Source organism: Poecilia reticulata, chromosome 2 (assembly GCF_904066995.2).
Source record: "Poecilia reticulata chromosome 2, P_reticulata-male-v2, whole genome shotgun sequence".
Classification (NCBI taxonomy): Eukaryota; Metazoa; Chordata; class Actinopteri; order Cyprinodontiformes; family Poeciliidae; genus Poecilia; species Poecilia reticulata.
In genome coordinates, this window is record NC_088831.1 from 41,214,530 (window position 1) to 41,221,042 (window position 6,513).

The following is a 6,513-nucleotide window of genomic DNA, read 5'->3' on the forward strand; positions in this document are numbered from 1 at the left end:
AACATTAATTAATTAATCAATGTCGACTGCTACATTTACAGTAACCGATGTTTGTAACATTTCATCAATAAATTGTGTTAGAAAACAATTGATATCTTAAAAATCTAATTCGGATGAGAAATATTACTAAAAATCAACCGATAATGTAAAAAAATGTAATTATCCATAATAATCCATTTAGACAAAAAACTCGGATTTAAAAATGAACTTAGCATAAAAACGTGACCTGATTGATAGAAATGGATGTTATTTTTGGATTCAGTAGTGGATGTTTGTAATAAATCAGTTGTCAAAAGATAAACTATTTTCAAAAAAAAAATTTTGTAACCCTGTGTTGTAGGTTGTTACCCATAGTACCCAGTAGGGGCGCTGTAGTTTGGTTTAAGTTGAGTTAGTGCCTTCATTTAAACTGTAAAATAAGAGGAAGTGTTGCTAGCCTCCTGTCAGTCAGCACTTTGGGCTGAAATATCCCACGGACAAGAGGAATAGGAAGATATTCTTCATCTTAATGACTGTAGAGCACATTCTTCATAACAGGCTAAAGGCAGCACGGCACGGACTTTACCGCCTTAAACTTTGCAGCCCTTGGACAGCGGAGCGAGGTACATGTTTATAGCTCTATTAGTTTAAGTTAGCGTTATTATTATAATGTATTCATTCATCCATCCATCCATCCATCCAACCATTTTCTTCCGCTTATCCGGGGTCGGGTCGCGGGGGCAGCAGCTTCAGAAGGGAGGCCCAGACTTCCCTCTCCCCAACCACTTCTTCCAGCTCCTCCGGAGGAATCCCAAGGCGTTCCCAGGCCAGCCGAGAGACATAATCCCTCCAGCGTGTCCTGGGTCTTCCCCGAGGCCTCCTCCTGGTGGGACGTGCCCGGAACACCTCACCAGGGAGGCGTCCAGGAGGCATCCTGACCAGATGCCCGAGCCTCAACTGGCTCCTCTCGAGGAGGAGCAGCGGCTCTACTCTGAGTCCCTCCCGGATGACCGAGCTTCTCCCCCTATCTCTAAGGGAGAGCCCAGCCACCCTGCGGAGGAAACCCATTTCGGCCGCTTGTACCCGTGATCTCATTCTTTCGGTCATGACCCAAAGCTCATGACCATAGATGAGGGTGTGAATGTAGATCGACCGGTAAATGTATTCATGTTTTGTGTCAAACAAAAGCACTTAAGCAAAATGTATTTTATGTTCTTTTAGTTTTCACGGTGTATTTGTAGCACGGTGTATTCAGTGCACTTCAACAACTTGGTTTCGAAAGAAGTAAATATGAATCTACTGCACCCGTCGAAACTCTCGACGGGTGTTTTCTTGGGTCTGGGGGACTGCTACAGAAACCGTCCATTGAAGTGCAGCTTTCCATTGCTTTCCAAAAAATTAAAAAAATGTGTTTTTAAATTGTTTTAGAATATAAGATACGACAATTTGCATCCTTTGATGATCATAGCCATTTTACTGTCATTTGAGACATAAGATTTGCTCCCTGGCATTGGTTTACACATAAATACACTTCAATTGAAAAATAAATAAAATAAAACCCATTTAGATCAAGGTTATTAAAAAAGATATTTAAGCTAAACAAATGCGATTGTTTGAGACAATTTATTGACATTAATTTCACTAAGTCCCCTTCAAGTGAATCAATTAATGAATTAATCAATCATTTATTTGTATTGCACAAGTCAGCACCAAGGCAGTTCAAAATGATTCACATCATAAAAACAAAAATATGGTTATGAAAAAAACACAATGGGGTCAGAAACTGAACATTTTGATAAACTCCATCACCGAAATCATACACATCAAATATGTATTAATTTAATTAGTATTTTCATCTACTGGTTTGTAGCTTTAACATCAATACATGGCATGCTGCAATGTAGCTGAGGTACAAGAAAACAAAAAGCACAAACTAAATTTTCTGCAAAAGACTTCATTCCTTTTCAAAGGTAAAAATAAACATTCATCAGTAGAACTGCTGCTTTATACAATATTAACACACTTATTACTTGAAACACAATTCAAGATTATCAACGTAATTAACGTTGATTTTTGATAAGTCTTAGGAAGGTCTGCAGAGTTTCTTCATTTACAGATAATTTACGGATAACAGAAAATGACTTTAAAAGTTCTCAAACAAAAGTAGATATAAAAACATTTCATACAAAACCTCTTACTAAGAAAATAATGACAATAACAGTAGCACAGTTTTATCACAAAATGTGGTTACTCTTATTCTTTTGTATTAATCTTTGCTGGTAGTGTTTTTCCATATGAAGTGCAATATAAAGAAGGCTCAACACTCCTTGGATTATCTGTCTTTGGATCATCTGTCCTAATAAAGTCAAACTTGATTGACCCCTTTGAACCAGAAGCCATGTCTGTGGCTGTAGCTGTTATCTCCGTGGAGCCGAACCTGATTTCTAACTTCACCTGGCGCTCTCTACCTCCACTAATGTCAGGCATTTCAACATGAAATGAACCAACTTCCTCAACTCCCAAGTCATCAACATACTTAGGAAAGTGCCTTTCTGTGCGGTAAAATCTCATGGCCATCCATGTCTGATACTTGTCTACTGGATGAACGATGTGTTCTCTAATCTCATCCCACCAGACATCTTCACCTACCTGCACCAGTTTTACAAACCTATCACGGCACCATTCCTCCTTGCCAACCATGAATTTCTTTTCTGGCTTATGTTGGAGCTCATCAAAGGGCTCACACAGGGCCACACCATATGTGTAGGGGCTTTTTCGAGATGCAACCCAGAAGGGGTTTCTTCCAAACTCAACAGCTCCTCTCATGATTGCTTCCTGAGCTCTGAAAGGACACAGGATCTTACATGTGTCACTAAACTGATCAGTAATGTACTGATGCAAAATATGGCTATTAGCAAAACCCCCAACTAACAAAATGTACTCAATACTGTATTCTCTCTTAAGGATTTCCTTAAGATTCTTGGTGATACCCTGCAGACTCTCCTCAAAGAAATACTTCATTTTTTCTTTGGAAATTTTTATGGATCCATTGTTCCAGGAGGCACCTTCCACTGACTCAAAGAACTCCTCTAAGGTTTTCGTTTTCTGAGCCAGTGTTCCCAGATTAAATGAACAGGTGAACTGAACATCTTCACCTGACTGTTTGAGATGAGTAAAATCATACATCAACTTCTGAACCTCACTGGGATAATTTTCCTCATATTCATCCCAGACTCCATCAGAGAATATCTTTTTGAGGAACTCTTTGAACTTTCTGTCCACAGTTTGTCCTCCCAGATCGTTTCCAGATGCCTTGTGCAGCTCCTTTAAGGCTCCTTCAGCCCGGACTTCATGAACAGTGATGTCAATGGTTCCTCCTGAAAAAGAAAGAATTATAGACTATGTTCACTCCTTTATTTATCAGGTCATACATTATAAAGTGTATGATGAAGAATTAATTGTTTTCTTGAGTTTGTTCTATATCATGTCAAACTGGATCAGAATTATACAAAGTACCTCCACAGTCAACAACAATGTACTGAGATCCTTGACACTGATCCAGAGGAGTGCCGTTGTGTTTCTCTGTGATGAATCCATCAGCTGGAAGCTTCTTACACCAGATTGAAGCAGCTTCTGGTTCCAGTGCCATCACCAGTCTGTCCTCAGATCCCTCTTCCACAATACCTGCCTGGAGTGGGAAAGAAAATAATCTAACACCTCAACGTTTGTGAGGAAAAATAAAGTTCTAAAAACCTGCTGTCACCTGCATTGCAGCTTCTCTCATGAACTGTTTTGCCGACTGATCCCAGATGGCTGGAACAGTCAGGACCCAGGTGAAGTCAGAGGCCAAGAACACCATTCCTGTTGCATTGGAGTTGATGGTTTTCAGGGCATCGTCCTTCAGAAATCTCAGAGCCTCTGTAAAAACCTTCAGGGCCTCCATCTCCTTCCCATTGGCTGCTTGGATCTTCATATCCCTTCTAAGTTCCTCCTAGAAATGAACACAGAGTTAACAGATACATTGTAATTTAATTGAAGCTTTGAATTTAATCAATTCCACATGTTGGCCCAAACAGCGATCACAGAAGTACAACTTAAACCTTTAACAACTGTAATTGCGTACATGTCTACATGAAATGAAGCACCAGTTGAAAACAATGTATGAAATGACATTACTTCAACATGTCATTTGATGGTGAAGAATTGTACTTACTTTGCCATAGAGAGCCATCTTAAAATTTTGAAAGAAATAGTTTTTCTTTGCATTTTCCCCTCCCCTGTTGTTGTATGCTTCTGTGGCTTCATAACCAAAAGCCACAAATTTTTCAAATTCATCAAACAAGATGCAGGTTGGAGTCTTTGGAGTCTGGAGTCCAACTTCCTTTCCCCACATCTTTAAGTAGGGATCTGGCTCTTCATCACTGGGTGTTATATTGTAGACATATCCGCTGTATGAAGTTCCAAAGTCTATAGCTATGATGAATGAGTCTCCCATCGCTTGAACTGGTCTGACTTGTTGCTGTAAGGAAAGCAGAAGAAATGCCAGCAGGAGGAAGTCGCTGCAGGATTTTTATAGTTCATATCTCTGTAAGCCCCGTCCTATTTCTACTCTATGTCAGTAAACTGGGAAAGTTTAAGTTTAACCCTTTGTTTCTATCTAGAATAAGTGAACTATAATTTATTATTTACATGTCGGTAACACCAGGACCCAGCCTGAGGGTCAGGTTGGGTCTGCTCCCTTCTTACATTGGGAGACTCCAATGTTCATCTCATCTCACACCAACAGGTTTTTGTGACGACTCTGACACTGACAAAGACTTCCTGTGATCGAGAATCAGGTGTAAAATCAGAAAAAAATATGGGATAAAATCATGCATGCTCATGTCACACCTGTTTTAAACTCATTGCATTGGCTCCCAGTACGCATCAAGATTGATTTAAGATTCTTTGTGATTTTTAAATGTCTCAGTGATTTTGCACCATCTTCTCTTGCGGAGCTGCTGTTACCTTACAAACCCTTGAGAACCTTGTGGCCCTCTGGCCCCAGGTTATAAACAGTTGAAAGAGTCAGAACACCAACTTATGGTGAGGCTTCTTTCCAGTATTATCTCCCCGTTTGTGGGACGGTCTGCCACAGAACCTGAGGGCCGCAGAATGTGTTGTTAATCTTTTTAATACCAGGTTCAAGATCCATCTGAACTGGATCATTTGGGCTTTGTTTATAAAATTTCCACAAAATTCATAACAAAATTTAAGAAGATTGTTTATGTAAAAGTATTTTGTAGAATAATCTTTCTTTAGTTTCTAAATACAAACACTCTTAGCCATTAACACAACATTCTTTAAAACACCCAAGTAACTAATAACTATTAATAGCATTGACATCTCAGAACATTGATCAGTCTCTAGACATCAAACAGATATTTGTGCTTCAGTTAAAGGAGACAGTTTGTAATGAAAGAGAAAGAGTTTGTCACACACATCCTCATGTTTCAGTGACATCCGAGTCGCTTCCAGGGAACTGAAGTCATTGGAGGAAGAAAAAAATTCCCAACTAAATTCCAGCTGACGGCTCTTTTAGTTTCTGTTAAGTAATGGTTTTTTCTCATTAATTACCCAGCAGTTACAAGTTTCATTGTATTTGACTGAATAGATATGAAAGAATAAATACAGTTGAAAACTAAATTTTAACTCCAAATCTTTACTGTCATTTACAGACTCAGACTTTGTAACCAGTGTGTAACTATTAGAAACATTGGTTAAAAATAGAGGCAATATTCGCTTCTATAAAATCTCATCCACATTTAAACTAGTTAAAGAAAAGTGTTCATCCACTCAACCCCACTGAATTAGACTAAGTGTTGTTGTAAACATGCAAAAATTAAAAATTAAGCATTCTGACATGTAGTGAATTACTATTGACAAGACCTGCATGAAAATGGACACATTCTCCAAAATGTAGGTTGGTATAAATCAGTGTTTACATATTTATTTTGTTTCAGCAATTGTTTCACCTGGGAATTATAAACTGTAAAATTTGTTAACACTTTTAGTGCTGGTTGTAATTTGTTTCAGATATGAGAATCTCTGAATGAGAAGGAACATTGAACAAATGATGTTTTGTGTTTTGCAAATCTACAGTTTCCATTAACTCCATCTCAAGTTACAACTCCTGGGCTGCTGGCTTTCAAAATTATTATCTGTCTCTGGGACAAGATATTAAAAAGTCAATTTTAGAAAAAGTATATGAAATTGAGAAAACACAAAAGATTGTACACTGCTCAAAAAAATAAAGGGAACACTTTTAACATTTAAGTGAACACTGAAGTGTTCCCTTTATTTTTTTGAGCAGTATATTTATGTTTTGCAGTGATGTCACTTCATGGGTTTTTGGTCAAAAACTTTAAGTTCTTTTGTCCAACAGCATCATAGGTTTTAAAGCTAATTGAGTTGCTTGACTCCAAACATAAATAAATGGTTACAACAGAGAACCATACACACTTCTACGACATATTTGGATTGGAATGTTCTTTA

General features: G+C 38.2%; 1 pseudogene; it reads right to left on the reverse strand.

Annotated features, from left to right (window-relative positions):
• Nucleotides 1-2,213: 2,213 nt before the first annotated feature.
• LOC145553765 (heat shock 70 kDa protein 12A-like) lies at nt 2,214-4,733 on the reverse strand (annotated as a pseudogene).
• Between the last annotated feature and the right edge of the window lie 1,780 nt (nt 4,734-6,513).